General features: G+C 40.5%; 1 long non-coding RNA gene across 9 annotated transcripts in view; it reads left to right on the forward strand.

Annotated features, from left to right (window-relative positions):
- The first annotated feature begins 3,647 nt into the window (after nucleotides 1-3,647).
- Nucleotides 3,648-15,972, forward strand: part of LOC119827027 — a 52,982-nt gene continuing 40,657 nt past the window's right edge. For 7 of the 9 annotated variants that reach the window (XR_005287554.1, XR_005287553.1, XR_005287551.1 and 4 more), the window contains exon 1: nucleotides 3,648-3,937. This is a non-coding gene — a long non-coding RNA (uncharacterized LOC119827027). Of the gene's footprint in view, nucleotides 3,938-9,117; nucleotides 9,271-15,972 lie in introns of all 9 variants that reach the window. The other 2 variants (XR_005287556.1, XR_005287557.1) reach the window with 2 other exon arrangements.

Genomic DNA, 15,972 nt, shown 5'->3' on the forward strand with positions numbered 1-15,972 from the left:
CAGACTTATCCAGAATAGCCCCTTAGCCCCCTCATGACAAGCAGCTAGAGTCACTACTTAGCTGACTTTTGCCACATGGGTTAGTATTGTGTGGCTTTGAGCATGAGATAAAATGGAATCACGCCTTGTGGACTCCTTTGTGCTAGAATCTTTTATTCTTTTACACCTTGCATACTGATGCAGGCATTTTAGGAAACTGCTGTTATTCATCAAAGACAAACATAAACTTTCCTGTGCTTCCCCTAAGGTACATCCTAAATCTAAGTGCACATGCAAGTCCACTAACAGGCAAATTAAGACTGTTGGCAACCATATTCTTCATCACAGCCCTAAACCAGAAACATTAAACTGCAGACCATTGTAAAACTGACCAATAAACTGTGGTATATGCACAGAGCAATGAGGATGACATTTTATTCCGCACAATAATAAGATAAATCTCACAGTCATAAACACATTTTATAGTTTAAAGGAGCATCTAGAAAGAAAGGTGGAGATTTTAATCTGTCTCTAATTCTTGAAAGTGTCCCCTTGTTTGAATACCCAACCCTAGTTTTAGATTACCTTTAAGTGTAGAAAAATTTAATTTTGCTCCCACTCTACAGATAAGGCTTATCTCTCAGAATGAGTCAGATTCTTTAGAGTGTGTTTAATGTGATAATGGCATATTTAATGGGTAAAATAATATTTAGAATGCACCCACAAATGAAGTCTAATATGATCTGAAGCACCATATCACACATGTTCAGTAACTCAGTTCCCGATCACATGTTCAGAGAAAGTCTTCCGAGGCATCACGCCTTTGTTCTTGTGGCACATTCCTTGGTAGAGCTGTTATCCTCCCGCTTGACTGCTCATATTACCCCCACAGCACACCCACTTCTTGGAGAGTCCAGCCAGCTCTACTTGTGTGGCATGGGAGAGACCAGCATTTTTCAGTAGGATGGGTTACACAACTGAGCATTTCAGTGATAACTCCAGTTTAATCTAAGTTGGTTAGTCACCAAAAATCAAACTGGCTAAACGTCAGATGAATCTTGGCCTTATTTGAACTTAGCTAATAGCAGCTATGAGTTTTTAATTACCTGTCATAGAAAAAAATTAAAATGCTCTATACTAATCAGCAATAAGACATCATTAATACTTGCCTACAACAAATTCTGTTTTTATTTACTGAAAAGAAACCAAACCTTCCCAAATAGATTTGATACAAATATCTGTAAGAAAGGAACAATTTTGTATAAACACTGTATAGAGTTGTGGGGGTAATCACAGACGTGTCTCCTTCACTGGAGCAATAGAATACAAACACAGAGTACATCTGGAAAAGAAGATGAAGAAGAAAACATGGGTGGTCATTTCCCCAACCTATTCTCTCTAATAAATCAGAAGTTGCTTCAACATAAAAATAACATATCATCTCTCACATCTTAAGGGCTGCTAGAATCGTTTCATGGGAGAGTGGAGAAATGCTAGAGCCATCTCCAATCAAAACTGCCAACCAATGACACCTGTTTGTAAAGCATTTATTTGCTCCTTTGCTTGCTTTGAGATTCTTGTTGGCTTCAGACCCATTGTCTGAAGCAGCTCTTCGATGGTCGCAGTCCTCAGTGGCCTTTTCTGCACACCATTTCATCTTTTCTTTATTTGGTGTCATCTAACTTCACTTTTATACTTTTGACTTTGGTGAAAGATTTTTTTTTAAAATTATTCTGCAAGGGATTGGTTTTGCATTCCTTCTGTTAGACCTTAAGGGTCAATACAAATAAGAGACCTGGACAAAAATCAGACAAATTATTTAATGTCTGAGTTGTATGTCCACAAAAAGCCTCACTTATGAGAAACAACCATACAATATGTTGCTTTTAAAATGGAACTCTTCCCCAAGCCTCTGCTTGGTAGCCCCATTATTTTAACAGTGGCAGTGGACAGGAGGTAGAAAAAGTGGTAAATACGAATTGTCTTGAGAGATTGGTGAGGAATAAAAATGACCCCAGCTCTCCATTGGAGAGATAACTGAGTCTTGCCAAGTAGAAGCAGCAGCCCCACACACGACACCCTGTCTCCTCTTAATACTTTTCCTTTTCTGAATGCCATCCATGGTGTTCAAAGAGATGCTCAGGTCATGATGGCTTTGGAGTGTCCCCCTGTACTGCTCACACTACTGGAGAATACATGTGAGAGACTATGTCCTTGTACTGTTGATCATTTTCTTTTCCATCCCCGGGGAGGAATCGAGTGGGTCTGTCTGCTGAAGCCATGAAGACAGCAGTTCTTAAACCCGGGAATGCACTCATTTTTAGGAAACCGCCCATGTGAAAAACGCTGTTGAATGCTCGGTGTGCGCACTGAATGTATATTTATGTGAATGTATGTATTTGAAAGCGTATACACACGAGGGTGGATCAACAGGAGACTTCATACACCAGCAACTACCGGATCTTCTAACATGGACACTGTCCCTTCCATTTTGTATACATATGGAAACTGTTTCTTAAAATTGATTTCTGTTTTTATCATTAAATATGGGAATATACCTGAAAAACCACAGCAAGAATTATTCTTCCTGTGAGGTCTGAAATATCCCTTACTTTTTCCTATGGCAGTAAAGAAATGCTATATTTGGCTTTTGTGCAGGAAGTAATAAATGTGCAGTCAGACAGCTTTAAGAAGTCTCATTCTGTTAGCTAATGAATAATCCTCATATTTAAGGTCTGTATGTTTAGGCGATTTTAATTAGTAATGTGGTCTTTGAAGATTAAAGAATAGATGTTAGCTAATGTTTTCTATTGTATTATTAATAAAATTATAATAATTATAATGAGAATTTCCTTCCTTATTGACAAAAGTTGAATACTTCCTATAAGACAAAAAGGAGTCTTATTTTCTTTTTTAAAAAAGAACATAACATAAAATGTGAGAATTAAGCCGGGCGGTGGTGGCGCACGCCTTTAATCCCAGCACTCGGGAGGCAGAGGCAGGCGGATCTCTGTGAGTTCGAGACCAGCCTGGTCTACAAGAGCTAGCTCCAGGACAGGCTCCAAAGCTACAGAGAAACCCTGTCTCGAAAAACCAAAAAAAAAAAAAAATGTGAGAATTATGAAGAGAACCTTTCAAAGCAAAGTCAAGAGAGTATGATAGACAATCAGTGACTATTCCATCCATATTAACCATCACATAGAGATGTCACAATACCGGTTTTGGTTAAAAGTAGTTCCCACTTGACCCGATTCTCACGAAAACTCTTGAATACACTTTACTGCTTGACAAATGCTCAATGCTCACCACACAAAACCAAAGCAACCCTTCTGGACAAGATAGGTCCTCCTCTTGTCGTCATGTGAGAAGAGACTAAACTCATCTTCAGGTCTTATCTGCTGCTCTTTCATCCTGACCAGCATGTCATCTACCAGGCAACTCTTTGTAATAGGACTTTGGTTTACTTTGGGCACCATCCAGGCAGATTACTTCTTCTTCAGTGATTTCCACTTGGGACTCCTCAAGTTCCTTCTATAGCTGGTCTAGAGATGGCTTGAAGCCTTATGAAGCAACGCTCCATAACATTAGATATTTCACAACTGGCCAGGCAACTTGCTCTTTGATCCAGGTCATAGTTCCCCCAGAGTGAGAGATTCTCTCTCCAACGGTTTCATAAGAACAGACAACTTTCTCGACAGGGAATGGAGTACAGACTTCCGTGAAACAGGTTTTTTTTGTGGTCAGTTGTAAGGTCTGAATTGCCATTGACTTTACAGGTGTTCTCAACATCGACAAAGATAGAGAACAATTCTCTCTAATTTTGAATGCCAGCAGTTGCTTTGAAGCTCATTGACTGTGCCTAAGGAGCCAATGACAAATTCTGTGGAAGGATTGTTGTGGTACAAAAGGAATGTCCTATCTGATGAACCGTGATGGTACACCATGTCCCCTTATGAAGGTGAGCAGCATACTAGTATCCTGTGGATGGGAGGAACTGGGGGAACACTAACAGGTAGAGATGCTGGCTCTCTTAGTGCTGTAGACGTGGCAGGTGCTAACAGTGTTTCAACCTTCCTACATTATAGTTGTTGGTGAATTCAGCAACCACAAGCTTCTCTTTTCCAGCAGCAGAAGCTGCAGCGAGTTGTGGACCTGTTGGTTATGTAGAGCATGGTAAATGCATGAGCTCTTTAAGACTAAACCTAATTCAGTAGATAAAACTCAAAACCCAACTCATATGGAGATGTAATGGAGTGCTCACTGTGCAGATTCAATTAGACTTCTTCACAGGGATGGGACCTTTGATGGCATAAGCTTCTACTCGAACACTTTGACAATGACCTTGCAAATCCACAACAGACACTAAACCTCTTCTTTATGAACATCACAATTCTGACTTTGGTGTTAATCTCATTTAATGACATAAACTTGTCTTTCAGTTACATTTTTGGTTTACCCTTTTGTAGGTGAATTATTGATTTTATAATGACATTCTTTTCTTTTTTTTTTTTTTTTTTTTTTTTTGGTTTTTCGAGACAGGGTTTCTCTGTAGCTTTTTTAGAGCCTGTCCTGGAACTAGCTCTTGTAGACCAGGCTGGCCTCGAACTCACAGAGATCCGCCTGCCTCTGCCTCCCGAGTGCTGGGATTAAAGGCGTGCGCCACCACCGCCCGGCTATGACATTCTTTTCTAAACTTCATTAATTATTATGTTGCTCAGAATCATTCCCCTTGACAGATTCTTTTCATATTCCACACATAATTCAAATTTTCACACCACTCCTTTTTCTTTAAGCTACTTTTAAATCGATAAAGTTAAAATATCATATAATAATTATATAAAATATATTTAAAAATACGAATCCACTATGAAGAGGCTAAAAGAAGTTCATTATCATGAATACATAGCACCACACCTATTTATTTTTTTGTGGTAAGAATGTCTAAAATCTACTGTTCTTACAGACATAAGGTTCATGTCATTCCCTCTGCTTTTGTTAAATGTGATGATGGATTCATTTGGGGGAAAGGATAGCTGGCAAAGTTCCAACATTTACCACGTAGATAAAAACAATCTTTGGCACTGCTGTTCATTTGTCCCCCAAGACCAAGGCTTGTTGGTGGCATCATTTGAGGCCAGACTGGCCTTTGTTTCAGGGGCTTAAGTGACTCTTATATGATGTTTAGAGTCATTCCTGGTCTCCATGTACTAGATGCTGGTAGCAGCTGGAATTGTGACAACAGTACAATGTGTCTCAATGACAGCTAATGTCCCTGTGATAGAAAATCATGTGGAAACCACTGCTTCAAGCATTTGTTAAACTACAGGGCACCTTACTAGCTGCAGATGTCTCAGCAGCTCAAGTATCAGCACCTGGTTTTGTTTTCCTGTTCCTGAATTGCTTCACATGTCCCCCAAACATAGGGTATTTTACTTTCCTATGAAACAAAATAACACTGATGAAAGGAATTAATAATTGCTCATAATTCTTCATTAAGAACTGATGTTGGATTGTTTAGGATTGTTTAGTGGGGGCTGCAGTAGGGCCTGTGGCTAACATCATCATCTTTTGAAGGTGTCTAAAATTCTGGTTTATATTAGCTTGGCAGTCTCGTTCACGCTCAAGTTCAATGACTGAGCATTCTCCCACACAAAGAAACTGGGCTATTCACAGAGAAGGCCAGTGGAGGTGCAGAGAGTCTACTTTACTGCCTCTGCCTTGACCCAAATCATCTGTCATTGTTGGGTGCTGGCATAGTATTTGGAGGCCCAAGTAGAGTTAATATTCCCTGAGGATATGAAAATACTGATAATCTCTGAACTGACATATAACTCTCTTTTTTAAAAACATATACAGTTATTCATATGTAAAAATTAGGAGAAAGGCAAACATGAGTTTCCCCTTTGATTTTCCAAAATCTGAATTTCCAATATTAATTTAGACACGATACACTTTTGTATTTTCTTGGAAAGTATCAAGAATAAAAATCAGTGTTCAAATATTCCTTACATGCCGCATAATTAAGTGCCCTCCGGGCAACTAATAGCAGAAACTGTCCTCTGTGTTTTGTTGTGACAGTGAGAAGGGGAATCGTGTGTTAGCTTTTCTGAGGGAAAGAGGGCTGCTGGGAAAATACGAGCAAGTGTTTAAGTAATTATGAGCACACATAAAATTAAGCATTCTTGGAAATGAGTTATGGTGTTTCTTTTCCACTGGGTAGGGTAAATAAGGAACAGATTATTTTATTTGACTTTACTTTTACTGGGGACATTTTATAAATCACAAAGCAGTGGACTTCGCCACATGAGTCGAGCTGGATGCTGGCCATCACTCAGCTCTGTGAAAGCACCAGCCTAAGTTTGACTTCAGAGAACAGCATGGCCCACAAGAACATCTGGGGCTCACAGTTTTGGAAAGAGACAGTTAAGGTCCCTCCAGAAAGACTCTTTTTTTTTTTTTTTTTTTTTTTGGTGGGAAAAGCACAGTGCTTGCATTTGAAAAGGCCAGAGGCATTGGCAAGAGCTTGCAACATGGGCAAAGGTCAATGTCAAACTCAAAGAAATCCACCAGAACCTTAACGAAATTTTACCCAGTGGGATCCAGCAGACTAGAGTTTGCTTTGTGTCTCTTGTCGATTTTCTTTCTGTTGGGTTTCTTACCGAAAGTGTGTTATCTGGTGTTTGGTGAGTCCTCATGTTTTAAAATAGCAATGAAAGAAGTGGGACCAGCAGCAGAAAGCAAGCACTCGGGGACATGAGATTCAGGGGATCCCACTCCACATGGAAAAGCCCAGACTGTGTGGGAGAGCAGGTGAAGAGGCGTGTCTAAGAGTCTTATCAGGGGAGTGATCTCACAGACACAGACCTGGCTCCTTGCTGATCTGCCAGACAGGACCTCTGTGTTGTAACTCTAGGGTTTAGATCTTTATCCTCCCAATTAGGAAGCTTTCTGTTTGTTTGAGAGGAGGGGGAAAGAGGATGGAGTGGATGGAGGGATGCACATCTCTCTTCAGCAGGGGTATGCTGTTCTGACTCACTCAAGATTCCTTAAGATAAAGAGATAAATTATTCATTAGACATAATTATCTAAGCAGTTTTAATTACAAGTCATTAGGGAGATACTGCCTTGCATTTTCTCAGAAATAGCAGCATTTTGGGGCACAACGAGATGTTTCCTCTGATCTGCTAGCTTTCCAGATATATGTGGCGAGTGTGATTTGGATTAAGCCACGAAATTAAATTTATTTACCAGAAATTGTCATCTACATGTGCAAAACTGATTTACCCTAAATCAAGAAAATAGCACAAGCCAAATTAGCAATCACTTACCTTTCCAGTTTCACCTTATTTAGTTAGTTTTTGTTCATTTTCAGTCAATCTTAATTAGGGGACACAATTTCTGCTACTTTATATTCATGAGAATAGAATATTTTATTCCCAGCGAAGTAACAGTGTCATTAATGTAGATGAGCTTACAATCTGTGGTTGACTAAATTGATCTACATTTGTTTCTCTTAATTGGCTTAGGGGAATCATTAAGGGCTGGATGAGAGTAAAAGTCCATTAGTCCTGAGGAATATTATCTGTGCATATCAGGTGTCAGAACTACAGAAAATATCGGCTTACCTCTCATCTTCTCATATGGAGAAGTGTAAGATAAGAGCAGTTTAAATGGGAAGCGTATCATGCTTTAGTAATTTCTGATTCTTCAATAACATTTGGGTCAACAACAAGTAAATTCAATCTGGATGAATTTTGGCATATTTAATTGTATCCCGTTTCCTTAGAAACTGGCAATCACATAATTTTCACACAATAAGTTATTTTTATATGTTTTGAGAATTTTATGCTCGAGTCCAGTGCTTACATCATTTCCACTCCTCCTTCACCCCTCAACATCTCCCTGTCTCTGGTGTTTTGGGCTGACTCATTGAAACTGTGTAACCTATCAGAAGGCTCTTCTCTGAGGAAAACTGACTTCCCCTCCCTCAACAGCCATTGGCCGTTCTCCATTTAGAGGGAGCCTTGTGGATTATCCTCCATTATTGGTGTGACCCTTTAGGACCAGGGAACCAGGACCCCTGCTGCAAGATAGTGTCTTCTAGACATGCCAAGGTTTCTGCACATATGAGATCTCAACAATACACTTCTCTACACAGAGCTTCGCTGTAAGCTCACATAGCACTTTCTACCCAGGGATCTGTTTGAGTGACACAGGCAGGAGCCATAAAATACGACAATGAGGTTTCTGCAGCCTCCTTACCCTATCTTAAACACATTCGTAAATGACCTCCTTGGTCATTACATACATAATAAAGAAAAAGACGTGTCTTCCTGCCTCTCATTAGCTACTTAGGTGGCACTCAAGGAATTCAGACTGTCTGTCTGCAACCAGGAATCTCAGCATAAGGAGATGCTAAAAATTCTCACTTGTCAAAATGGGTACAGTACAGCTTAGTATCAGCTAGAGATGTTTATGGTTTGTACTGTGTTGCTTGGAAACAGCAGTGGCGTGGGGTACCCACTCTGGACACCTAAAACATCATTGAAAACCTCCCAGTGTTGTGAATGAGAAGAAAACCAGAGTTCTGAGGGTTTCTCTGGTGTCCCTCATTCTCATACCCTTTCCAGATGCTCTGTCTGGAAACGAAGCAGCTAACTTCATTCACTCCCTTGGTTGTTAGTGGACTCACTGGTGTCTGACCAACTTGCTTCCCAAGTGTAAGTCCTTACGGAGATACAGGCTACAAAGTTCTCATCCCCCAAACCAAACCAAGCTGAAAAAGAAGTTTCCAGGTCGGTTGACACATGCTTGTGATGTACTCCCTGGCACTGTGGCAGGGAGAACGGGGACTGGCAGACACAAAGGACTTGGACATCACTATTACTGCTCAGGTGTCCTAATATTTGCAAGGCGACCATTTGAAGGACTGTTCCGCCAGGTTCATTTGTTCCTGCAGATTTGTAAATGAATTTTAAAATCACCTGAATGTGTTATTCTATGTGAGGAACTCTCAAGGCATGGGGAGAGATATTACAGAGTCCCTTATTGACAAAATGCTTTTAAAAGAATGTTTTATTTTTATTTTATGTGTTCACATGTTTTGCCTACACTGTATATCACTCCATATGTGCCCAGAACCCACAGAGAAGGCATTGCTGAATCCTTGGGAAATGGAGTTACAGAGGTTGTGAGCCATCATATGGGTTCTGAGGCTCAAACCCAGATCTTCTGGAGGACCAGCCATTGCTCTTAACCAAGGAATCGTCACTCCAGTTCAAGGGAAGTAAGGTTGGTGACACCACAGCACAAAGTCAGAGTCCAGCTTGCAGGCTTTGATTCTCTCCCTCTGGGACCTGGGTCTCGGGGATCTGGCTAACTACCTGAGGTGATCAGGCTTGGACGCAGGCATCTTTATCCACAGAGCCATTCACTGCCTTACACTTAACTTTTGTCTTCTTCCTGGTGGATTAGTTAGTGAGCCTTGTCCCAAGTAAAATCTGCCCAGACAGTGATTGGAATTTGAAGCACTCTCCCATTCAGAAAGTTTCCAGAATTTACAAGAAGATATCATAAGCCCACACTTCTGTTTACAATTTTGTAAATGGGTTGAAAGAGGAAATGGATCTGAAAAAGTTCATATTTGACTTTGTAAGTTAATGGAAAATACCAGATTTGCATTCTGTTGTGTTTGTTCACACACAAAGTTTACACCAGGCAGACAAAACAGGGCCTGGAGGACCCCAGCAGCAGCAGGCATGTCATGGGAGCTGGCTGTGCTGGGCCAGAAGCACTTTTCTCTTTGAAGGTGATACCACACATGACATAAACAAGCAGACGGTTTGAGAAGAAACACCCCAGTCTTAAGCCCATTCGTAGCTAAATTCATGTTTTATCTTGTAACAGAATTCCGTGTTTCGAAGATGTTTGTGATTATAAACATTAGTGTTCCTAAACAGAAGAGAGGCAGTCCAAACTGCCCAGAGAGCAGGTACCATCACTAAACAGAAGAGAGGCAGTCCAAACTGCCCAGAGAGCAGGTACCATCACTAAACAGAAGAGAGGCAGTCCAAACTGCCCAGAGAGCAGGTACCATCACTAAACAGAAGAGAGGCAGTCCAAACTGCCCAGAGAGCAGGTACCATCACTAAACAGAAGAGAGGCAGTCCAAACTGCCCAGAGAGCAGGTACCCATCACTTCTTCCACACCAACCTTGGAGCCCAAAGCAAGAGTACCAGGAAAGACACATGAAGGCATCGGTTTCTTGTTTTCTTTTTTATCACATTTAAACAGAGAAGCTATGGGATTCCTGAAATCTATTGTCATCTGTTAACAAAGCAAATAGTCCCTCTTATGCCCACTGACACGTATTTTAAAATGACTTATTTATTTTTATTTTGTGTGGATGAATGTTTTGCCTGCGTGCATGTATGTACATCACATGTGTGCCGGTACTCTCAAAGTACAGGAAGGGGTGTCATTCGCTAGAGCTGGTTGGCTCTACCATCTGGGTTACAGATGGTTGGCTCTACCATCTGGGTGCTGGGAACCAAACTTAGGTCCTGTGCAAGAACAATAAGTGACTTTAACTGTTCAGCCGCCTCTCCAGACCATCCCCCACTGATGCTTTTTAAAAAGAGGGTCTAGAACAGAACAAATATGTCACAGAGTGCTACTCAAGCTTCCACACACATCTGGATGGTTTGTGAATCTTGCTTAATATCGATACTAATTGAGGAGCATGAGAGAATAGCTCAACCATTAGGGGGCACCTACTGTTCCTGGAAAAAACTAAGGCTCTGTTCCCAGGACCCATCTCAGGTGGTTCACAGCCACCTCTAACTCCAGCACCAGGGCTGTATTCTTTTGTTTTCAACAGATGTCACACTAATGCTCACATGCCATTCCCTCAGCATAAACATAGTTAAAAAATAAATAAAGAAAAATAACTTAAAGAAACTTATGTGGTAGGGATTGTAGGGTTTATCATTCTTTTCAACTGGGAACATTCAAAGACCCTTCTACTAGTATTTTTAAAGTACTCGATTAATCGTCCTCCGCCAGAGCTGCCCTACCAAGAACACACGTGTGTGGCAGGCTTTGAGGATTTACTTCCCTTCAATCATGCTCTGAGAGCTAAGCATCCAGCCCACCAGCTTTGTACTAGACCTCTGGGGTGTTATATGGAGACAGAAGATTCTGAAGCCAAATCTCAGCTTTGGGGAGAGGGCTGCCATTCATCAATGAACACCGCCTGGTTGACGGCAGCTGCAATCACCTCTAGCCAACAATGACAGGCTCTTACCACCATGCTTTGGGGTACCATCACTTCTGTAGGTCATAGCGTTCTCTTATTTCCATATTAACATTGAATTCCTGCATAGCAATTTGATAATAAGATGGATCAATTACAAAGAATCTTTAGCAGATGGAAGCTCTTCCAACCCAAAGGTTAAAAATAGTAGGTAAGGTCCCAGAGAAAACCAATATGCTTTGTTTTTTCTTCAGAATACTTTTATAATTATATTATTCTGTAACTTGTTTTTTGTTATCAATTGCATGTGAAATCAAGAAGAGTATAAATATGAATTACCCTTATTCTTAAAAGAGAGAGAGAGAGAAAATATAGTTTTTGCTTGCAAAATATAAGCCAGGGCAAATATTTACATTTCAAAAGAAATTTCCATTGTAAAGTCAGTAAATATATTATAAATAATATTTAGTTTTGTGGGATTGTCTACATAGTTTAATGGAGCAGGTTATGACTATGTCCTTGAATATGTTTTTACTTATGCTGTGTTTGAAAACTGAACAGGTTTTGCTCTAAGAATGGACAGCAGCTTAGTATGGGAGTTAAGAGAAGTGGGTTTGAATCTATGCTCCACTTTTGCCCAGTAGCATGAAATCAGATCATGGAAAATTCTAACACACTTGAGAAAGACAAATCATGTGCTTCCATGTGTGTATTCAAGTGTGTACATGATCGTATGTATGAGGATATGTCCCTGAGTATATGTCTTGGTTACAGCCGTTATTAAATAAGATGACAAGAAAAAAAATCTATTTAAAAATAGATTTGATGGAAACAGTCAAATCTGTGTCAAGTTTAAAGAAGTTTGTCTACAGCACAGAGAATGGCCACTGTCAGTCATGTCACTTGGGCAACAGAGGCCAGAAGGGTTGAAGAGTTCCAGAAGGGCCCACAGGTGAGGATACCACTTTTTATTTTCTTCATGTTAATCCTCATGTAAAATCACAGATCATAAACAGCCTGTGTGCCCATGTGAGTTAGTGGGGGGGGGGAGGGTGCAATGCCAGAGGCACAACTCTTCTGAGTTAGGACTTCCAGCAATTTCTCACTAACTTTACAACTTCCACGTGCCTCTGTTGTGAATGAGGAAAGGGAAGTGAGGAACGCAGAGGAAGATGGGGAAGAGGAAAATGTGGGAGGGGAAGGAAGAAGAGGAACAGGAGGAAGACGAGGTGGGGAATCTGCTAATCATAGAATGAATGCTTCTACCCAGTGCTTGCAATGAGTAGAAGCAACAAGATAAAATAATTAATATAACCAAACAGGTTGACATGTCCCTGGATGTCTTCCTCATCCAGTCACTGATTTCTGCAGATGTGAATAAGTACTCGTCCACCCATTTCCAGAAGCATTGCCACTATAAGCCAAACCAGTCCTTTAAAAACTGTAAAGTGGCTTATTTGTTGCCTTGGTTTTTCCAAGATGACCATCTTATTTCCATAACTACCCTAGATATTAAATCTACTTACTTTCCCCTTGTCTATAAGAACAAAAATGGGAGCTAGAGCTCTCATTGGCTAGAGCAGACACTTTCCTCAAGAATCCCAGTCTTCAATTTTGTTTTAACATGCTTTAAAATTTGAACAACCTTCAAGGATAGCTTACATAAGACTCAATGTGTGTTCTTTCTGGCACAGAGAATGAGGTGGGATTTTGATGGCCCAGGCAAATCTGAATGTGAGGTTTAAGTAAAGAGTTATACAAAGGGCAGTCCCTTGCTTCAAATTCTAGTCCTTGAAAGTCTAATGAACTTGAATCACATCTGAACACTGCTGAATGCAGATATATTTATTAGAAGAAACATTCCATTCTAAAAGCAAATGTCTCAGCGAGAATCACGGCCCGCTTGCTTGGCAGTTGTAGCTACATCATGTCCTTCTCGCACCAACTATTCAAAACCATGATTAATTTAGGACACGTTGATTAGAGACAAGAGCTTCAGGGGTTCAAGGGGTCACGGCATCACAATCATCTCAGAAAGCAGTGGAATGCTGGATGCAAAGGTCTGGCTGCAGGTAAGCCCTGTGCAACCACAGTCTAAAACACATGCTGTGTTAGGGGTCAGAAGCAGTAAAGACAGAGGTAGAGAAAATACAAGGGTTGGCAAGAGATATGTAGATAGCAAGTTTAAGTTCTCTCTCTCTCTCTCTCTCTCTCTCTCTGTGTGTGTGTGTGTGTGTGTGTGTGTGTGTGTGTGTGTGTGTGTGTGTGGTGTTGTAGTTGTTGCTGTAAGGAAGGTGGTCAACTCAGATGACCAGAGTGACCTTCAGGGATGTGAAGCAGTTTTGTATATTAGACATCAAAGAAAAGAGAGCTGGACCCCAGGCAGAGCACCTGGGAATTACTAGAAAAACAAGAAGATCCTTCAGTGAAGTCAATTCTCCTAGAGAATCTCCTTCAGGTGTTTATCAGGCAGGAGCAATGTCCTCAGCTTGGCTGTCCTAGAGTTTTTAAGGCAAATACATGGCTAAGAAGTCAGGGAAAGAATGCTTCATTATTTTTGTCAAAGTCTCTCTATCTCCTGTTTGAGGGCAAATTGACTTCCAAGCTCAACTGGAGGCAGATGGGGCAGAATCAACACACACCAGAATGCACAGAACAGGAAGACTCCTAAGCAGAAGGGAAGTGTGCAACCCTTCACACCCAGTAGAAAATCCTCATCCATTGAGAGAATAACTGTTGGCCTTCAGATGGGCAAAAGGACGCTTATCGAGACTTTGCACACAGTGCAGTGACCCTGGAGGGCTACTGAAAGCACAGCTCTCGTGGACATTGACTAGAGCCAGTGTAACATTGCCTTCCTGGGGCTCCGTGTGGCACAGGGTGCTGTCCTTGGAGACTGAACACTGAAAGTATGGCTGCAGGAACTGTAAGATCAGGAATGCACCATAGCTGATGCGAAGAGAGAGGAATAAGTTCCATAGTGCGGTTGCTATCTAGATCCATGGGTTATTTGGGATAAAAATAAAAATGACCAAGTAAGTTTCTTAATGATTCTGTTAGCATATCAGGGGCTAAAAAAGAGTCTTTTATTTTCACCAAAGCGTTTTCATTTTCTTTTAAAGTCTGTTTAGAACACTTTTTGCAAAACAGTGCAACAGAGATTGGGCAAGAATTGGCATGTATTATTACAGCCTATCAGCAATCAGGTAAGAATTGGCATGCATTTTTATAGGGAAGGTACATATGAACCCCTATATCTTGTCTGTTTAAAATAATTAACTGCTACTTGGAAAGAGTTTTAACTTCAAAAGGATCAGTACTTAAAGGAAGCCTTTGCTATTACACCATAAGCTGTTGCACAAAAGAAAAACCACATTGGTTAATTACAGACATTTGGGCAATTGCTTTTTATGAATGGATTTCTTTATGTAACAACTTTTGTGTGTTTGTATTGTGTGCAGGAAAAAGTGAGAAGAATAAACCTCTAGGACTCCTTGAATTGTTGTATGTAAGGACTATGACAAAAATAGTAGCTCATCCTAGGCACAGAGGTAACTCAAGTTATCTTAACAAAGGAAAGGGCTAGGGGTGAAGACAGTCACTTCTACAGGAAGCTCTGCTCAGGTGACTCTGACCTTGAGCTGGCTGTCTAAGCCAACCTGGATGACCTGAGTTAAACCTGATCAAAGCGCCAAGGCAAGGAAGGAAAGATGGCAAACTCAGACATAGAGAAAATACGTCAGGAGCTGTAAGAATGACTCAGAACGCAGGGTCCATTCCTAGCACCTGCATGGCTGCTCACAACTATCTGTGACATCAGTGCCAAACCACCAAATGCTCTTCTCTTTCCTCCATGAGAACCCCCCCACTCACACACACACACTGCACAGATACAAATGTAGTCAAAATACCCATATACATAGAATATAAATATAAACTAATATAAAAAATTAAAGAGAAAATATGTCAGAATGTGCCATACTTGAAATATTTGAGGAAACATTTAAATTCCTAATAAAGATAATAGCACAAAGAAAAGAAAAATGCAATTCATTGCTAAGCAAAAAGAGCGAGATTTGATTTGAATTTATATTTGAATAAAAATAGAGATTTCCGATATATTATTGGATTGATTTACTTGGTTTGAATGTGTCTGTGCATGTATACATACATTCCACTGCACAGGGATGTGGTAATAGTACCACTTTTAGTGGTCAGTTCTCTCCTTCTGTGACATGGGTCCCAAGGATGGAACTTAGTTCAACAGACTTGGTTACAGGTTTCTTTACCTGATGATTTATCTCACCAACTAGAACCTTAATTGACATCTTTGATAAAGAGAATGGCAAGTCTCTGTTGGATACACTCTTAGTGTTTGGTGGTAAGCAAAGCCAATAATGATTATTATACCCAAAGTAATGAGTCTCCAAATTAATGAATATGTAAAGAGTAATTTATAGGTTTAACTCTTCCTCCTCTTTGTTACACAAATGCCAAAGGAAAAAAAAAACTTCTCAAAGTTCCCTAACTATGCAGAGTTTCTGAATGATCCTGGGAAGTTCATAGACCCTTGCTAGAGTCAAACTTTGCTTCCCTCAGATAGAATCATCCCCCATTCTCCTCCCATAGCGAAGCGGTCCATAGAGAGTCATGACTTGACCGTTGTTTTGCTTTTAAAATATGGTACTAATGAGTGAAAGGCCACATATTTAATCTCTGGGTGGGCTACTTAACTCTG

This window comes from Arvicola amphibius, chromosome 12 (assembly GCF_903992535.2).
Source record: "Arvicola amphibius chromosome 12, mArvAmp1.2, whole genome shotgun sequence".
Taxonomy (NCBI): domain Eukaryota; kingdom Metazoa; phylum Chordata; class Mammalia; order Rodentia; family Cricetidae; genus Arvicola; species Arvicola amphibius.